General features: G+C 39.9%; 1 protein-coding gene across 1 annotated transcript in view; it reads right to left on the reverse strand.

Annotated features, from left to right (window-relative positions):
- Positions 1 to 21,411, reverse strand: part of TMEM108 (transmembrane protein 108) — a 327,045-nt gene that overhangs the window by 238,105 nt on the left and 67,529 nt on the right. The window contains exon 4 of the mRNA XM_043540806.1: positions 914 to 1,021. The gene's annotated coding sequence lies outside the window, so the exon portion shown is untranslated. The remainder of the gene's footprint in view (positions 1 to 913; positions 1,022 to 21,411) is intronic.

Consider the following 21,411-nt stretch of genomic DNA (forward strand, 5'->3'; position numbering starts at 1 on the left):
TTCCATCCAACTTCAGAATGAAGGTAAAATATTACCAGCATTGAAACTATGGATTATTCAGTGAGATATCCCTTGACTCATGGAAGAGCACCAACTGCTGCACCATTGTTTATAATCCTCCATTGTCTTTTCTTCTTTTGCAAAATATTGTCCTGATCTTATCTGATATTAATATCAAAATGAACTGCTCAGTCCAGGTCACAGAACACTGTTAATAACAACACTTACAATGCTCTACATCTTCAAAGTGCCATACAAACACAAAAGAATTAGTCTAATTAGCTAACTAATCTCATTAAATGAACAGATACAATGAACCCAGAGCCAGACATGAATTGTTAAACTCTGCTTCTCCTGTAAGATGAACAAATGGATTTTAGGACAAATTTTCCATCAGCTTCCTCAATTATAGCCATCAGTTTGTGAATGCATCTGTCTATAAGCACACAACCTGCATAATCCTATCTTCTGTAACAGGCTGTGGAGTCGCAGCAGTATCCTTCGGGCTGGCTGTGGCCCCTACATGAGCACATGCTAATGGCCAGTGGATTTGTGTTGACGACCCATCAGCTTCTTCCTACTCCATGTTTGGCAAAAGGAGCCCAAAAAGGAGAAGCCAGGGCCCAATCATATTGGGGCGGGGGGGGAAAGGGGGTGCACCCACATACCGCAAGCTGCACCACCCCATCCCTTGGGCAACAGAAGTGCATCTACCACAGCCAGTGCCCTCCACAGCCACAGAAGAGGGGACAGGATTGGATTCATACTCTAGTATGTGGAAATGTGGGGTCTGCACATGCAAACTGGACATTTTAAGTGCACAATTAAGGAAGCCCACTGAAAAAGTGCCCATTAATGTCAAACTCTACTTTGTCAGCAATAATTTCAATAAGCAATCAATGTGATCAAATACCTCCTCTTTGAGACAATTCAGCCTTCCACAGTCTTTTTAAAAATTTCCTCGTTAAGCATCTTGGTTATGCAGACTCAGCAGTTATTACACGTTAGCTGGCAATGAATCCTGTTGGAGGCAAGTAACAGATTAATTCAGGACCACTGCTGATATGTGAACCTGATACAGAACCAATGTTGGCTACAGTAGAAGAAAAAAAATGCTGAACCTAAATTAAGAGAAAACAACCTTTGAATGGTTGAAGAAAAGTTTATCTTGCTAAGTATTAAATGTTCAGATTAATCAACCTGATTATTAACCTGTCGGTAAAAATCCTTCTTGTTGATTGGCAAAAGCTCTTTTTTAACAGAGCTGTTTGAAAGCTTCTGTAGAACTGCTGATGCGGGGGTTACACAGGCACCCACACATTTAAGTACACCGTGTGTGTTTGTGTCTCATTACAGCAGATAATCCATAAAAGAGGATAAATGTTTACTGTAACTATAGGTAATGGAAGTGTTTCTTTAGCTCAAGAAGGAGAGGTGGCATGCTTTTAGAGGTGAATATTGTAGGTTCAAATACTGCTAAGGACCTAAATGGGACATGAGCAGAGACAGGGAGAGTACCATTGTACTTACTAAAAAGAAAAGGAGTACTTGTGGCACCTTAGAGACTAACCAGTTTATTTGAGCATGAGCTTTCGTGAGCTACAGCTCACTTCATCGGATGCATAGCTCATGCTCAAATAAACTGGTTAGTCTCTAAGGTGCCACAAGTACTCCTTTTCTTTTTACGAATACAGACTAACACGGCTGTTACTCTGAAACCTGTCATTGTACTTACTCTTTTTGAGGCAGCCATATGTGAATGACAACTATCACTCTATGTCGTAAGACTGTTGACCAAAGTTAATGAACACCTCTATGCTCCACAAACAGATAGAACCAGTTTGCCTGAGTGTCCATCAAACATGATAAAAGACTTCTCAGAATTTTTCTCTGGAAAAGCCTGTTCTTATATAGTTGTTTAGTGTAATCCGTGGGACATCTTAGCAGCTAAGAACACATTATTCTAGTGTAAACCACATATGAAAACCATATTTCATAGAAATTATTTGGGTGTCCTTGTAGAACATGCCTGAGCTTAACCAGTTTTATGCTCTTGTTTTTAAACCATCCAGCATTAGTTATTTATAAGTTAAAATATGCTTTTTAAGCAAATAAAAACTAATATTCAATCTCTTCAGAGATATATAATGTAAAAGGATGATATGACTATCTCTGAAGAACAGAAGTTGGTGAGCCTGACTCCTTAGAATCACTATAATGCAGATGATTATAAAGGTAGGTTAAAATGATTTGGATTTCTTCCTCAGTCGAAGAACAGACCCTTTGTGGTAACGTACTGGAAGTTTTCAAAATTATCAAAGGATTCATAAATGTATGATATACATTATTCCCTCTACAAAGTAGTAAAAAATGAAATACGTTGCCGAACCAAAATATATGAAAGCTTTGGAATGAACAGGCGACTCAGACAGAACTGCTTTACACACCGGATAAAAAATTGACTTTATGAAATGGATAATAGTTATCCAGGAAGATGAATGAAGGAATGAAGTACTTTATAAATAAGTTCAAGGAATATCAAGCCTCTAATTGTGGATGAATTCATTCGTGTATACCAGAACCCATATATGCAAACCTGATCTAAAACCCGCTGAAGTCAATGTGACTCTGCAAACTTCAGTGGAGCAGCACAAAGTCCATAAAATAGAGCAGTTCAGTGGAGAGACTGCTGGCTTGGGATTCTGGCTGAGATCAGAGTTCTGTTCCTGTTCTATCACCCATCTGCTGTGTGACCTTGTATAAGTCACTTCACTTCTTAAGCCTTTGGTTCTCCTCCCACAGTCTATCTTGTCTACTTAGATTGTAAGCTGTTTTGGGGCAGGGTCTGTCTGTTGCTAATGTTAGTATGGTATGTAGCACACTGGGGGCTAAATTTCAATGGGGGGCTCTCGGCATAATGCAATATAAATAATAAATAGCAGCAGCAACAACATTTGCACAGTTTGGACAATCAAACTGATTGCTTGAGAATTTAGAGGTCCTCTGAAAATTTACCCTGATTTTTATGAATCAGTATAGTATTAGAAGGAAGAAGAATACCATACGTATTACAATGTATTCTGCCTTTTCTTCCTCTCCTAAAAGACTGTGATCGTTTCCTCCTGCAGAACTTTTTAGTACTAATCCTTCTCCTCCTACATGCTTCACTTACAACTCAAGAGCTAACAGATTATTAAACTCTTTAATGAATTATACTAAAATATGATGGCCCCATTCTAAAAAATAAGACCTGGAAATGAGTTGTTAAGAATACCTTACAGGTATAAAGAAATACTTTTAAAACATCCTTTTTAGCAAAAATGTCTTTGCTTATAATACTTGCAGTTATAAATACTTCTTTGAGAAGCACTGGCAATGAATTACTATTATTATAGGCACTTTTTAAAACAGACAGCTTTTTCCTGTTCACTGTTCGTCTCCTTTTCTTGCAGTCTCAAATTGAATTGATAGATAATTCCTTACAGTGTCATGAAAATTGCCGTCAATGTTACAGTCATAATATAGTATGAAGCAAAGAAGGATCCCAAGGAGATGGGACAAAAGTAACAATGACAGAGCCTTGGGACAAACGCACATGCTACAGCTTCAGCAATGTGTAATTACAACAGAGTCACCGTAGTCATTGGAGCCATGATACAGAGTGAGAGCAGTAGTGCTACTTGACTATCTAATAATGCTACTAACAGTCTACTCAGAGGACTAAACTTGACGTGGATTCTGGTGTATTGCCTTCATAACATCAAGCACTGCAATTTCTCTATAATAGCAAGCGCTAGATATTTGTTTTCTTATTTGCCAGAATTTCAAAGTTGGGTGCCTAACATTAAGCTCCTGCTTTTCAGGTATGCTGTACATCCACCCATCCCACTGACTACTGTGGGATCTGCAAATGTTCAGCTTCTCTGAAAACTGAACATTTTTATTTAGATGTCTAAATATAGATTTAGGAGTCTATCTTTAGCCCTGTAAATTTGAAAATCTCGATCTTTATAATTTTTGCTCAGACAAGAAATTCTTACCTAAACTCCCTAGAATAAATGGCGGAGCAGGTAGAAGCAGCCAAAGCAGGTCAGATTTGTATCTTAAGATCAGAACTTGGGTCTGGTTTGGGTACTGGTCAGATCCAGGAAAATGTCCATGAATGTGGTTTGGATGAGAAGCAGGGCAATGAAAGGCTCACAAGAGCAGCTGATTGTAGAAAACAGGTCATGAAAATGGGCTGTAAATGTCTCAAGAAAACCTAAAAGAAAGTTTAAGAAAAACATCCAACTTCTGAGCAATTGTTCAAGAAGAAGACAAGAAAGAGATTCAAAAAGACGAACCAAAAAACGGACAGAACACCCCAAATCATTTCTGTGTGACTGTTCTTTTGGCAATTCTGTAAGCCACTTGGAAACTATAATTGAGTATAGTATAAATCACTGAATGGAGCAGAACAGAAAACAAGCCATTTGAAACTTGCCAGTAACTAATACCTAGTAGCCAATTTCACAAGCTATGTGATCTTCTGAGCTCATGCACCTGCGCACTATGAATCAGAGTTCAAAACATGGAGACTTTTGTTCTGCATGCAGTAATTTCCTGTAAGAAAGAAACTAGTCAAAAGCTACAATGTGCTGAAGATAAGTATTTCACCCAGATCCTACTGAAACGCAATGTGTGATACCATTCTTTTGAAATTAAAAGAAAAGCAGTATATATTTTGCTCAGTACAATCACTTGGAGGAAACTCATATGGCAAGTAGCATTTCTCACAAAGTTAAATCTGTGTTCAATGTACAGTAGTTCTAGCTGAACTGATATGGTCATTTGAGACTTCCCACTGGCAGCAGTCATCTTGCTGAAGTGACAGCAGTTGTGACCCAGAAGTATGGGAGTCAAGTATACCACACCATAAACAAATTTTGTTTCTGCACACTTTGGCAACTATTTTGATTGTAAACATTTGTTCCAGGTTTTTTTACTTAAAAAAATATTCACAGTTTAAACAGGGAGAAAAATTTCTTGTCACCATGTGAACTTTTCAAAATGCTGTGCTGCCAGAATGGGTAGAATTGTGTCTCGCATTAACTAATGCAAGGAGCCAAATTCATCCCTGACATCAATTAAATTACACCAAGGATGAATTATGCCCAAGCTTTGAAAACTTAGAAAAACTTTTCAATTGTACAAATAAAATGATGGGGATGGGGGCAGGGAAGAGGATGATTAACTATAGACATGTATTAGATACAAGTATAGAGAGAGTGTCAATTATTTTCATATCTGGCGCTAAATGTTCTCAGCAAAGTATTAAATCCTGCAACTGGGTTTTAATAAATTGATTTTGATGCTACTATGTCAGTGTCATGATAAAAATCCAAGAAGACTCTCCAGAGATCGCTATGATGACAGCTGGAAGATACAGCTTGATATTATCTTAATAAACAAAACAAAAGAGAGAAGATATAAACTCCCCTCCCATTTGGAACCTCCCTTCTGTCCAAAACCCAAACTTATCGCTTCATTATAACTAAGACCCCTGCAGATTTCTTTATAAATGCTAATTACTTTTTAATCTCCTTGGCAATAAATAGTTTTTCTAAACTTAATTGATTTCACTTGTGAGGACTAAGATTACCCAGGATTCCACTCACCATCTGTCATGTCAACACAGGTAGAGAGGAACATTTAATGGAGGGGTGGGGTCGATTCTTCTAAACTACTGCTCTTTCCCTTCAAAGTTACTCGGTGTAGAGTTAGTTTAGCACACAGTAGCATCTTACTGTTTGCAGACTGGTTTTTCAATAGAATTTTTGCAAGCAGTAATGCAGCACATTGAGAATAGTACTGACCTTTGCTAAAACACTGAAGAGGGTTGGTTCTGTGCCAGAACTCCTCTTGAAAAGACTGCATTATTGCCAACCTCAAAGGTTCAAAAATCATGAGACTATTTTAAAAAACATGAGTTTTTTTTTTTTTTAAATACATGTTGGAGTTTTTTTATTTGCCTTCTGACTTCTGAGCATTCAGGTCATATTTTCAAGGTTTTCTCCACAACCAAATGGGCTAAAAACATTTTTAATGAAAGCTGACATGGTCACATAACCCCACTACTCCAAAAGCTAAGGTTTTAAGAAACTCAAACTAGCGGTCAAATCATTTGAGATGGCAACCCTGAGATTCCATCCTACAATCAGACCATCAGTAGGAGAAGAATGGGGAAAATAATGTCCTTACCAGACTGGAACTATGTTTCTGTTATAATAATGTAGCCAATTAATATGGCTTTTCCAGGAGCCTAAAGAATCTCAACTTCTTAGGTGGATTAAGATTTATGAAAGACCGCATTGGAAAACATACAACTGCAAACGGGTCTGTGTCAATGAACTGTGAAACTCAGTATTTTTCAGGGCTTTTAAATGCACACTGTTTTGGTGGCGGTATATGCTTCTGGAGCCTGAACCACCATTTCACTGAACATAAGAGTAATTTCCTCAGTTTGGAAGAGCTCCTTGGGAAATACGATGTCACGCGTGAGCACCTACATTGAGTAGGTCGTAAAGAAGCTATGGCTGTATCCAAGTAAAGGAACATTTTATCTGTTTCCAGTCTATGGACAACTCTATTGGAAAAGGCCTAGCAGAATTGTTTATGAACATTTTAAATGAGAATAAAATAAAGCTTCAGGACTGCCGCAGCCAAAGCTATGACAATGGCACGAGTGTGAAGAGAAGAAACAGTGGTGTCCAGGCAAGAATTCTTGCGCTGAATCCAAGAGCTTTCTTCATGCATTGTGGCTGCCATTACCTCAAGCTGGTTGTGTCAGATGCAGCATCATCTTCTTTATCTTCAGTATATCTCTTTGGAGTAATGCAAAGGATGTATGTCCTGTTTAGAGCATCAACTGTTGGCTGGAAGATCCTCACAGACAATGTCACAAATCTGACTGTGAAGCCACTAAGTGACACTCTCTGGGAGAGCTCCATTGACAGCATAAGGCCAGTGAAATACCAAGTGGCTGAGGTTTATGACACCCTGATGGAACTGGCACTGTCACGTAAAGCTGAGGCCGGACTCCGACACAAGGCGCAAAGCCTGTGAAACCAGATCACCAACTTCAAATTTCTCATCTCAATTGTTGTTTGGCATGACATCCTCTTCCATGTAAATGTTGTAAGCAAGGCATTACAAACTCAATTGATGGACATTACGACTGCTACAATGATGAGAAGCTGCCTTGATTTCATTGTGGCCTACAGAGACAAGGGATTTGAAGATGCCATCACTGCTGCCAAAGAAATGGCAGAAGACTTAGGAGTTGAGCCTGCCTTCAAGGAAAGCTGTATTCATCAGAAGAAGAGAAAGTTCGGTTACAAGGGCAGAGATGAGGTGATGGGAAGCTCAGAAGAAAAATTAAAGAGGGAGTGTTTTTGCCCGCTTGTTGACACTGCTCGGGTGTCCATCAAAGAAAGGTTTGGACAAATGAAGCATCAACTATCAGGTGGAAGATCCTCACAGACAATATTACAAATCTGACCATGAAGCCACTAAGTGACACTCTCTGGGGGAGCTGCATTGACAGTGTAAGGACATACAAAGCCTACGTGGCTTACCTTAGTAAGCTGCTGGCAGACAGGAAAACACTCTTGAACAATTGTACGGAACTTCACTGGATGCTGACACATGCGGAATGTTTGGACGTCAATGATAAAGACCTCTATGTTGAATTGGACAACATCTAACACATTTTGCCACATGGGAAGCACTTTCCACTCCAAGTTCTCCAATTCTTTTATGATGCAGAGCTGAAGGACACTTTTCCTAATGTGTGGATAGCTTTGAGGATTCTGCTCATGCTACTGGTCACAGCTGAGAGTGGTGAGTTCAGCTTTTCAAAGTTCAGGCTCATTAAAACGTATCTTTGACCGATGATGGCCAATGAGAGACCAACATTGCTTGCTATTTTATCACTTGAAAATGCAATTGGCCAGGCTTTGAATCTCTCTGATGCTCTGTTTGAGTTCACGAGGCAAGAAAAGAGACCTTTTGAATTAAAGGAGTAGGGTTAACATTCTAAGGCTGTCACCTACTGTAACAGTATTTAATACTGGTACACCCAATGTTGGTGCACAGTTTGGTTTCTTGATGTTAGTACATTTCAGTTATTCTTAAAATTTAAAAAGTTTCTATAAGCTTAGAGGAAATTAATATTTTTTTAATTTGCTTATATATGGCATGAATAAATACAGATTTACAATTCTAGTGTGCAAATTTATCATCTTATATGACAGGAATAAATCATGAATGCAAATCATGCATCAAAGTCATGAAATGGGCTACAAATGCAATAAAAAATAACGTATTCAAAAGTTTAATGGAGGCGGGGGCGCCGAAGACACTCCTCACCCGGGGTGCCATTTGGTCTAGGGCTGGCCCTGCTCTTCATAACAGGATGGAGACTTCTGCTTGGCTATTCTTTTTCTTCCCTCTTACTATGCAAATATCTGTGGTTTCATGAGGTTTACATTATTTTAAAAAATCCTCAGGGGCAAAAGTTGTAGAGCCAGCTGAATGCTGCTAATTTTCAAGTCAATGAGCTCCTTATTTGAACAGTAAAGTTGTACAAGTTTAGATAGTGGAATAAAAAAGCAGTCATCTAGTAATAACAGAGTGGGAACAGGCATTAGTACTTATTAAGCCCTGCTCCCTCAGGACTGCACAATTATTCCCAGTTTTTAAATATGCTGTGCTTTAACTTAACTCATATAGATGTAATGGAGCAGGTACAGTTGTAACAAAATCTCCGGCCAATAGCTTGCTGAATTTTGCACTTTTCAGAGATCATGAGTTTGACTGTACACCAGTTGATTCTCTTAAATTACCTCACACTTCAATAAAGTCAGCTGAGGGAAGAATTTAGTACACAATTATAATCAACCAAAAAAGAATGTGTATCTTTTGGAGCTACTTTTGATGTATTTGTTTTGTTTTAAATCTGGATCAGGAGTCAGACTTTCCTAGAGCAATTTATGTTGGCAAGAATAGATGGCACAAATGAATGGCACAAAGCAATTTGTGCCAACCAACTACAGTACTGGAGTTTGTCCATGGAATTTTAGGAGGATGGATTCAAGCAACACATGCACATTCAAAAGTTTTAATCCCTCAGTCTGGATTTATTTTAGTTTACACAGATCACATATTCTGCTTTGATGCAGCCATTTTCAGCCTAGCCAGATGCCCCTTTAATTTAGCTAGTATAGTTTTTTCAATCTAGTAGACTCTCTTTGGAGTTCATTCTACATTACTCTTCCAATGAGAAATCTCTAAAATCATTCCTTCTCCACTCTTCCAGCTCCAGGAATATCTTCTCAGCTTCATCACAGATCATCTTACTCATACTCAAATCCACTCTCACAATGCTACTATTAAAATAAACTTGAATTAATTTGCCTTGTTTTTCCTGGCTGTTACCAAGAATAAAAAGATTACTAGGAGTACAGGATATTGCCAGACTAAAAATTTGTGTTAAATGAAGAGTCAAGGTTGGCCAAAAGTACTTCCTCACAAACACTAAAAAGCAGGGAAATCAAAACGTTAAAGCCACTTTCACACTCAACACAATACCAATTTTGCAGTCTTAGTTTATTACCATCACTACTACCCCATCTGTCACTCTTTAGAAGTGTGACATGTGTCCACGTGGGACTTATACTTACAGCAGAGTACTTTTCCAGTCTCCATACAAACATTTTTGTCTTGTTATTATACTAAGGCTTAGATGGACACAAATCTCAGTCCAGAACCAAATAACCACTTAACCCCCACCCCTACGCCACAGTAAACTCTGGCAAAGTTTGGGTCTAGATCCAGACCTGAATTTACCAGCTGGCCCCTGTATAAACCACAACCCAGATTTGAATACCCCGATACTGTATATGGGAAAGTTCAGAGGCTGATGTAAACTTCGGGGCTAAAGTTAATCTCTGTTATAAAACCAGAATTTTGCCCTCTCCTGTGTGGGTGCATTAGTAAGAAAAGAGGGCATGATAGGAGGCCTCTTTCTCCATGTACGGCATCTAGGCAGGATTGCAACCAAGCACTCAAGAGGCTCCCAGGTCTGGGGACTAGCTGCTGCCCTATTTGGGCAAGGGGGCTCAGCCTTCACGGCATATGCAGAATGGGCTAGAGAGAAGACCATGCTGTGACCCCTACACTGGCATCCTTTGAGCCATCCTATCCTTTTGAGCAGCATGCTTAGAATTCCTGTTTGCATTTAAAGAGCCTTAATGTCCAATCCTCCACCTAATGAAATCAAGGGGAATTCTGCTATTGACTTCAAAGGTAGCGGCATCAGGCCATTTTTTCTCAAATACAGGTCAGAGTTTGTCCTGCTGAGAAATGCTGCTTACTTTTTTTATCTTTCAGCTACTGGACTGAGCAAAATAGATACTGTTTTCCTTTAGATTCAGAAGTGTTTTGTCATCCTCCTCACCTGTTGTTTCCTGACTTACATAATTCAGTAGGAAGTAACTACTAAAATAAGAAGATGGTCATAAATAATTAATATTGCCAAACTTGGGGGAAATCAGATGAAAGTGGATTGATCTGTTCCATTAGATCAAAATTATTAGGCACTTTTTTCCTTTGAGCTGTAACTGTAACTAGCCTCATCTGTGAATAAAAGGTAGTGGAAAATTAACAAATATGAGGAATGTAAATCAGGAAAGCAAGGCACCTCTCATTGAACAAGTCCCTTTAAAGCATCTCATTTTGCCAGTCATAATTTTTACATGACAGGTTTGCCACAAACAGCCCTTTCCTACTGCAGCGAGACAGATTCCAGTTTAATGTGAGCCTGACTGGGAAACAGAGAACAAAACCAAGGATTTTGGAAATAACCTGAACACCTGAAACACATACAGTCAGTTTGACTGTCCAGAATGTGAGAAACTAATCCAAATGTAAAGATGGAGCCATGTCAGAAATATTATTTACATTAAAGTAGCACCTAGAGGCATTCTATTGCGGTAGGTGTAAGACAAACAGAGTACGAGAGGATCCCTGCCATGAAGAACTGAACAGCTTCATAAAATATCAAATTTGGTTTAGGTCATTTCAATTACATCTTTGTAAAAAGGTGGCATAATGTGTCCTGTCATTTGTAGGCGACAGATTGTGTGATTAATTCATTTTAATTGCCTTTTTCTCAGTTTTGTTGATTTGGAAAAATAATTTTGAAAATAAAACCTATGTTTTGAGCCAAATGTTGGTTATCTGAACATTTCCACATGGTTAGCATGCTGGGTTCCTCAAGAAGGTGCTACAAAAGAGCCAGAAAGTCTTCTATTCTAGCAAGCAGTTCTTATCCCTTTCCTTTAAATATATTGGTGGGCATGAACATAACTGATCAGGAGCACTCACAGGTCATGCTGGGCTTCCTGGTCCTATTTCACACTTCTCTCTTAAGCAGGTGGACTGATACATAATAATGCCTTGGGTGTCCCCTCTCAGATATCATAGTAAGGGATGGGTCTCATTCTATTTGGGGCAGGGGACTCTGGAATCCTCCAAGTCTCTCCTTCCACTCAAAACCCTGGTAAAAAATTAACTACATTCATATTTTGCTATTAAACCAATACTGACCGTCTCTCTTTTACAAATGGATGAAGTGAGGCAACCATATTTCAACGAGTCTAGATTCGCTCAAAATTGGGCCCAGATTTGTGAACCTTGTGATGAACCTGAGCTTAGCTTTGGGTTTGTAACAGAACTAGAAAGCAGGGAAGTTTCAAGTTTCAAAGAGAAATCTCACGTAAAGCTCTAGTTAAGTAAAAAGTGTCTGCCACTGGAAATATCTGCAATATGATGAAGTGACACAATGCCTGTTGTGCACCCATTTAATTAACTAAGAAAAACACAAAAGAGCTACTGCTTATGGCACAAAATCACAGGCAACTCCATTCCAGCTACTGTAATGTTAACTCTACCAGTCGCCACATCTTAATTGTGAAAACCTGATACATTCCATGCTCACAGTCTGCCTTGTTCTTGTTGCTCTTTACAGAATTTTATTTGCATTATTTTAAAAATATTTCCTCCTCAGATGACACCTTTCAGTATTTAAATGCATTCATCATTCATTTTGCTCCCGAAAAGAGTATTTATTTGTCCCTGTCCTCTGACAAAGATAGGCAAAACGTCAACAACAACAAAGAGAATTGGAATAAATAACCTCACCAGATGAATGGATCTTTGGAAGGGATAATCTATTTGTAGAATTTACTTGCAAAAGAAAGATATTCATATCAGACTTGTGGTTTGTGTTCATAATTTTGAATAATCTACCTCTCACACAATGCTGTTACCCATTTGCTAAATACAGAGCATCAAAACGGTAATGGATTTCAGTACATTAATTCTACACAGGTCTTGCTTTGATTTCACCAAAACTTTCATAAAATCAGAGGGAAATTACAATAATCTTATTGGGATGGGGAACACAAAAGTATTTCTGATAAAAAGGAATGTCATGAAATCTGAGTTGATATATATATATTTATTTAAGACAAAGGTCCAGATTTTTCCACATTTACACATGTTGAGTAGTATCTGACTCCATTAACTAACTGCATTTAAGATACTGTTCAACTTGAGTAAGGATGACAAAATCTAGCCCTTACTTAGGGCCAGATTCTGCAACCCACACTGATGTTACTTAGACCAGCAGTCCCTCTGATGTCAGTGGGACTACTGACATTAATAAGTACTTCTTGGTATAATAAGAGTTGCAGAATCAAGAAGTAAAAGCAGTACAAGACACACAAGATAAGAGAATACAGCCAAGTTGAGGCAGTACAGGATATGAGTTAAAGCAACATACTGTTGTTCTATAAATTGTATCAATTATTTTTATCACTTCATTTTCTTTGGTGCATCTTCGTTCAGATAATCCATTTATTAATCTAATACATTCCATTCGTAATTCAAGTAAGTAATTCATTCCATTTCTCTAAGTAGTTTTATTCCTGTCAACCCCATTTTTATAGGGTTGGAGGTTTTTGGTAGCCATACTGAAATACATTTATTCACTGCTGTCTCTCTCTATTTAGCTTTCACAGGATCATTTGGGTGTTTTTCTGAACTTAATTCTCTCACATCTAAGCTTTCAATTTATTCTGTTTCCCCCTGCATTTACAGGATTGCAGTGCCAAATTAATCATTGCTTATGGTTTCGTTTTTCTAGCAAGTCCTGGAATGAAGAAAATAAGGTGCTTGAAAAAATATTACTTTGTACCTTGCAAATTCATTGTTAATGAGGTTTCACTGACAGAACATTTTCAAATGTAATTTATGAACCAAAAAGGGAGGAGGAGAAGAAACTAGAAAAACTAGAAAAAACGAGAACAACATCACAAACACTGGTATTACTTACCAGATTCATTAGTGTTGTTCTGAAAAATTAAGCTATTACTTTCCAAAATAGATATTGATCCTTACGAGCACTGTAACTGACTTGATTTGATACATTGGGGTTCCGAATCTGCAGTTATTGTACAAGTAATGCTGTGAGTTTTGATTGTGAAGTGACTACAAGACCAGGCCCCATCTTTTTTAAGGATCAGAACTGTCACAGATTTGGAGCTATTCTGTAATAACTTGTAATTATTACTGTATGTTGAGCTAGTTATTGGGATGTTTACTATATGAATATATTGGTTGAATTTAATAGGGTGCTGGCAGGAAAAAAGCAGGAAGGAGAAAGAATGGCTCAAGATAAGCCACCCCTAAGCAAACACTTGAAAGTTGTTAAGAGACAATGCCAGGACAGAAAAAAAAGTGCATGAACTAAGGAGATCAAAAGAACTCAGTTAGCATTTTAAAGGGACCTTTCTCAAGGAGGTGAAGAGTGCGTGGGAGACAGGGGTTTTTTGGATGAACCACACTGGAGACACAGGAACCTACTTAGGGGATCTGAAAAAGTGAAGGCTGTCTAGGTTACTATCAAAGGATGGCAAGCCTTTAGATAAGATACATCCATGTAGGCTGTTTTAAAATCCTTTTTCTCTAAATGCTTTATTCTTACTATTAAAATGAACAATGCTTGTGTTTGAGAAGGCTGTCTGGTCCCTATATACACCACTGGTCACAGACTCCCAAGGTAAGAACCACAGGTGTACAAGCCCAGTTGGGACCTGATGGGGAAGTGCAGTTGATACACTGGGTACTGCAGCCTGGGGGTTGGCCTAAGAATGGCAGAACTGAGGAATTCTGCCCCAGGATAAGTGAAGGTGGGAGACCTGACAATCCAACCGGTGCTCTCAAACACCAGAAAGGGGAAAGAGGAGCACAGCTAGCCCTATAACCATAACAAGGATATTTTCCTGTTCACAAATATAGCAACTGAATGATATTAAATGGGCAGAATATTTGGCCACACTTTATAATAAAGGTACATTTATAAATAGTTTATCAAATATTAAATGATTAACAGATGTTTTAATGAATCATGTGTTATAGACTGGATGCCATCCATCCCCAGGTAGCTAAATAAGCCTGCTTTGTGGCAGTGGACAGACATAAAGCAGTTGCAGCCAGGGCCAGCGTGTGGCCCAATAAGTATAACAGTGACCCTAAGTTACTATGTAACATCACCTAGAGTAATTTTTCATCATTTACACTTTATAGATGTTAGAGCAACCTTTCAAGAGCACATTTCTAAATAGTGGGCCAGATCCTGATGTTGTTGCTTTGCATTGTTCCCTCATACAATCAGGCTTAGCTGGCCACCTCTGGCATGGAGGAATCTCCAGGTGGCATAATAAATGGTTTAGCAAGTACTATAGATTGTTTAAAGCATCTATTATTCATTTACCAATCCTTTATAAATTAAAAATACACCTTTAATATTAAGGGTGACCACATAAAATGTGGTCAAAGAAGTGGCTGACCTACCCTTTCCCCCCATTGTTATGAGACAGGTTGACATCACTGAAGGCCCACTGCAGGAGACACTATTTTCTTTAATAAATATAAGGAATTCTTGTCCATATGGCTGCAAAATCAGTGAGTTCTTCTTGGGTTGCTAAAATCAGACATTCATATGATGTCATCTCTACACTACCCCAGTGCCTGGCTTTGGGGTATGGCTACACTTCAAGCTGGAGGTGTCAATTCCAGCTCAAAGGGTAGCCGTGGGGTCATGAGTGGTGGGAAGGGCTAGCTGCCCCCCATACATACCTAGTCTCTTGGACAGGTACGTACGTGGGGTGGCAAGCTCCTCCTGCCACTCACGCCACTGCAGCTACACTCTACTTTTAGTGCACCAGCTTGATCAAGCGCAGGTACGTCTCCTCGAGTTGAAACATACAGCTCCCACTTGAAATGTAGCTCTAGCCCTTCTTGGTATCATTATCATGGAGATTAAATCTGAAGGTTTATCAAAAGGAAACAAATTTTTGAATAACTGGGTACTGTGCTACTGAATTCCAATGATTCCAAAATAAATCCCAGGTTGATGACATTATGTAATATAAGAGAATCGTAGTGATGTTAGTGAGAGATCCAATATTACAGCCAAGTTATAAACTTTAAAGTCCGTATCGTTATAACAAGTGGGGTGGCAGATCTTACACTGATGCATCCAAAGGGTGAGTTTATTCCTAACTAAAGAGCAAATCCTAGAATGCGCTGCTGCCTCCCTGTGATGGTGTGACTGTGTGATTTGAGGCACAAAGAGAGGAGAGATGATGTATGGCTAGCAGAAACTGTTTCACTTATGGGAGGATTCTTAAAAGCGGGACCCTCAGTGCTTCTGTTTTTAGACATAAGTTTAAAAGAGAGAGAGTGATCAGCCTGAACCTAAACCCCAAATCTGGCATGGGTTCAAACTGAACCCAGATTTTGATCCAAAATGAATGGGCTATATTAGTACAATGGGGGTGAATCTGAACCCTGATATCCTTACATTTGGAGGGTATGACACTCTGGGGTGCAATCCAGATCAGTGGGGGGCTGTGTTACCCCTGCCCTGAAAGCTGGGGTGCCTCACATTGCTTTGCTGCTGTAGCTCCCACCGACGATGCTCACAAACAGCCTGCCAGCACATAGGTCACACCCTGAGTGTCTTTGTATAGGCACAGCCCTGATCCAGCCACACTCAAGCCATGTTACTACTTGTAGGGTGACTCCGAATACACTCACAGTCTCAAATTTTCCCCCCAAAACAAGTGTTCTGCACTGCCCAGCTCCCTCCTGGACAGTCCGGATATATTAGGTTCATTGCCCCTCTAAAGGGATCAATATACAACAGTCTGCTAGCTTAAATGCAGTTACCCAAGCAATTCCCAACACTGGATCCTACAAAGAGAGAGATTTTAAGTGAGCACAAGTATAAAGCATTGAAGTCAGAAATGGTTACAAGAGAAATAAAGATAAAACCCTAAACTTAAAACAGACTTGGTTCCAGGTGAAATTCTACCACCGGTTCTCAGTAAAATTGCTGATCAATTTTCAGGTCAGGGTCTGTGCCCAAAGTCCACAGGCTGTTTCTTTTCTCTTCTTAGGTGGAAGAAAGAGAGATAGCTAGGGAGAGATAACGTGGGGTGTTTTTGCCCCTCAGTTTTATAGTTCAGTCATCCTGAGGGTTACCCCCAGAATAAGTTCATTTAAACAGTGAAGAAGGTGACATGGTGACATGGTGTCCAGTGGTGAAAGAGGTCTCCTGTCTTCCCACTCTTGATGTCTGAGGACCCTGTTTACAACTTAGATGTAAACTGAGGTAAACAGACATTCCTTTGTTTAGGACAAACCTGTTTAACAGCTCTTCCCTAGGCAGGGCTGTGTGATTTTGAACACGTGCTAATAACCTCATACAGGAGGATTTCATAACTTTACACATAATGTTGCTACATACATTTCATCATAATATTATTGACCAGCAAGTTATTAGTTTTCAAATGATACCTTACAAGGCGTATTTTGGACAAAGATTATTACAATGGTGCTTAGGGTGTGATTATGGGGGTACATTTAGTCACAGAGCATTCAAAACCAGGCCTGGACGGTAATCAGGATTCAAATTTTGCAGCTCAAACCTAAGTGTAGTTTTTTGTTTGTTATAAAACTTGATTTTATTATTTATCTTTGGAGGTGCACTTTATGTGACTAATTAGACTAAAATACATCACTATTGTTTTGGTATTATTTTTTTAAACAAACCTTTGAACTTTGCGTTTAGGGTGAAAAAAAGCTTTTGAAAAGTGAACTTTTCCACCTGTAAACCAGCACAGCAAAAAAAGAACTCACTTCCCCATTTTTGCTTTAGGTGCCAAGTATTTCACATACAGCTCTAAATCTAATCTGCCAAATTTCCCTCAGTACACATGCTGAGTGAAATCTGACCCCCAAAGGCACATTAGCAGATTTTAAAAAAATATATCACAAGATAGAAATAATATCTGGAAACCAGGACAGAATTATACATCTCTCATCTTGTGATCATGCAGATATCAAGAAAAAAATGCATAGACCTACAGAACTGTACCCACAGAAAGAAATATGAGAACACATCAGAGTCAGCAACTAATTCTGAGTCCTGGCAAGCACTGAATTTAAAAGGCCATTTTGTATCATTCCCTTTTAGTTCTTTGTCATTGCATACAGATCACAGACTTCACTGGCATTTTCCAGAAGACATGTGGTTTATCTCTGGACCTCTCTTGAGGGCTAGTTTAGATTAAATCAGGGACAGGTGAACTTTTTTGTTTAATTTTGAATCCACTCTAACATCTTAGATTCAAAAGTTTGACTCCAGTATTGCTGGTTTCATGTTCTGGTTGGAGAAGACTGAATAACAGAGCAGATAGGCTGTGCTTATGTGTGTAAAAGAGGAAGAGAGAAAGAAATGGTGGATGCTGGTATGATGGTATTATCAAGTATGAGTATGGGATGGTGCGTTACTCAGGAATGATTAAGCCATGAGGAAGTTATACACTGTGACGGTTTATACTATTATGTTCACCACTTTTACAAGACTATGATAACTTTTGCACAAAGTATGCCTTGTGAGGTATCACTTGAAAAGTCATAATCTATTGAGTATTATTGTCTTGGAAAAATATATGTATCAACACTGTATGTGAGGTTATACATTTCTATTGTGTAACATTTCTGTAACGTTCCAGAGTTAGAAAGGCAGGTCCAAACCAGTTCTTCAGGGGCAAAACGACACACTGGCACCCCCAGACAGGTGTCAACACAGTCAAGTGGGCTATCACTTACTTGAGCTGCCGTTCTCCAGCAACAGAAAGGTGTGAACGAGAAATCTACATTTCATCACAGGGACAGTTCAACCCTCATGTCCACAAGAGACTACCTGTCACCTGCACCCCAGCAGGGAGTAATACTCAAAGAGGGGGCAGTGATATAAATATGAAGACAGTAGCCTCTTCACCTCTCCTCCCATCTCTCTGCTCATATCATCAACAATTCTCAAAGAACTGAACTAAGGGGGAGTGGTCCCAGGCTGAAAGGAGACCCAGCCTGTGAAATTTACAACAGCATACGGCAAGACAAAACCTTTGCTTTAAAGTTGACCTAGCTTATTAAATTAGATATTAGCTTGCATATTACTCTTTTATTTTCTTTTGTAACTGTAGTGGGTGGCTGCCCCACTCCTGTACTAGAGGGGGCTCCAGCAAGCCAGAGAGGCTGTGCGGGTGGGCTAGGGTGCCAATCAGAAGCTGAGTAAGAGATAGCCAATCAGGGCCAGGCTCAGCCCTATATAAAGGCTGCCCAGGAAGGGAGCAGGTAGTCTCTCCCAGGCCTTCAGAGGGTGAAGGACTGTCTCCTGTGTGAGGGGACTAGCACCAGGGATGGGGTAGGCAAGGGGAGCAGAAGGAACTCCAGCCTGGTATCTGCCAGGCTGCAGGCCCCAAGGCAAGGGCTGGGCCAGTGCAAAGGGGATGAAGGGGAAGCAACCTAGGGAGAGAGGCAGACAAGGGGAGGGCAGGAAGGCTGCTGCCAAAGGGTCCCTGGGTTGGGACCCAGAGTAGAGGGTGGGCCTGGGTTTCCCCCTTGCACATACACCCAGCCCTTGGATGTGGCGATAGTGGACTGCACTGGATCCCTGGCAAAAGGGGTTAGACTTTAGGGTGTGGTTGGCCGCTGTGGCTGGGTGAAGTGAAAGACTGCTGATAAACCCCTCCCCCCTGTAAGGGGGTGAATGAGGACTAGGGGGCACTGCTGGAGGGCAGTGTCTTGAAGAGGATGCTGCAAGAAGGGAGCAACACAAGTCTAGGTGCCAAGAGAGGGCGAGAGATGGACAAGGCACCAATGGCAGAGGGCACTCTGCATGAACTGAGCTAATTCCCAAGGATGAACAGCAGGAGGTGCTGTGGTGGTGAGTCCCAACCCTGTCACAGTAACCAATCCTGACTTTTATGCATCATCACTTAAAATCTATCTTTCTGTAGCTAACAAACTTATCTCATTGTTTTATCTTAACCAGTGTGTTTGGACTAAAGTGTGTGGGGAAACTCCATATGGGATACAGGGCTGGTGCATATTTCATTTTCCTTTGATGAAAGTGTGGACTTTCTATGACATTTGCATTGTTCAGTAGCGTGCTGGACTGTACAAAATGCACATTTCTGGGGGAAAATCTGGGACTAAGAATTTGCAGGTGGTCAGAGTGCTCATGTGTTTAACTGGGAGTGAATTTTGTGTGCTGAAGGCTGTGTGAGAAACCCCAGGAGTGGATGTTCTGAGAGCACAGCAGTGTGAAAGGCACCTCAGGCTAAAGAGTTAAGGGGACACAGCTGTTCAACAGTCCAGATTGTACCCTGGGTTATGTTACATACACATCATCCCAAATGTCTGCCACTAGAACCTTTATACCACACTACATAATCTTGTTTTCTGTGTATGCTACAGAAAAGCTATTTTACATGTGTTTAAGTGAGTTTTAAAACTTTTTAATGGGATTGGGACTTGGTTTTATCCTTCCATCTGTAACGCCAGGTGCATTAGCTAATTAGTGCAGCTGTACAGGGCTCAATTTTACTATTTGTAAAAATGTCATGAATGTTAAGTCTATTGCCTCTAGCCATGGAAGGACGTGTCATGAGTGCTGTGTGCCGCACTGGGAAGATAGGAATCTTCTTCTTCCAGTGGGATAAAGCTCTCATTGCTAGCCCTGTAGGACTGAAAGAGATCAGACTTGAATGCTGTGACATTTTTATGGCTAGAAGAGCCATCACCAGTCTCGAGGCTCCAAAGGAAGGGGTCGGGGAGAGATGTGAGGGGGTTGTGGAATAAAAGAGGGTGTTAACATTTGAGGACAGAAGTGGGAATGTTGACTTTTTTTTCTTAAATGGGAGGTTTGGAATGTTAGAATAAGTCCTAAGGAGATAGATTAATTGGCAGAGGGCCGGTGCAGTGCTCAAAGGTGAATGATAAAATCCTTTATCACATGGCTTTGACATTTGCTACATAGATTTGATAGATACACACACCATACATGTACATCCCACCCACTTGTTCCAACATGGCTTTTAGAGGGTGCTGCCTGACCCCTATTAGATAGCACAGGGTTTTAAAAATTGAAGGCTATTACTGTCACAGAAGTTAGAAATAGAAGAGGAGACCTATTAGCCCATGCAGTACATCTTGCTAGCTGTGAAGGATTGTTCCCCTAAATTAACTAGTGATTTGTTCAGCCATGTTTTAATTTTAGCATTTCAAGATGCAAATTCAGTCTTCTACAATGATGAGCTATCCGAGGAAGTATTTTTCCCTCTGAGAGCAAAAAATCTGTAGCTTGTTTTGCAAATCTGTTCCTGTATTTTGAAATCATTTACCTACCACCTGGGAACATTACCAATTTGACATATGGCACTGTTATTGCCTGCCTCCTGGCAAAAAGTGTAGAGCATCTACATGAAATGAGAGCGTGGAAAAAGGAGCATAGTGCTCCTCCTAATAGAGCCCATGCTCTTAAACTGTTCCTGAACTACTAAACCAAGTATATGGGGAGGGTCCAACATTTTCACTCTAGGATGCTTACAGTTAGGCATTTAAATCAGTAGCCTATTTTTCAGAGTTGCCTGACAACCATGCAAGTTTTCGGTGCACAGCACAACTGAAAACCAGGGGCATTATTTTTTCTTGCCTAACTAATAGGTGCCCAGTTTCAGGCATTCACCTTTGAAAATGCTGGCCAAAACACCTTTCAATGGCCAAAACCAAAATAATTGGGTTGGCTATGAAACATCCATATGACTTCAAAAAAGGGGGGGAAGGTTATGACATGATGATGTTACACAGGCTTCAAAAGTTATTTCAAGACCTTTTAACATCCCACCCAGTTTACTTTTTAAGTTAATCAACCTAAAGCTAGTCTGGGAG

The sequence above is a fragment of the Chelonia mydas genome, chromosome 2 (assembly GCF_015237465.2).
Source record: "Chelonia mydas isolate rCheMyd1 chromosome 2, rCheMyd1.pri.v2, whole genome shotgun sequence".
Classification (NCBI taxonomy): domain Eukaryota; kingdom Metazoa; phylum Chordata; order Testudines; family Cheloniidae; genus Chelonia; species Chelonia mydas.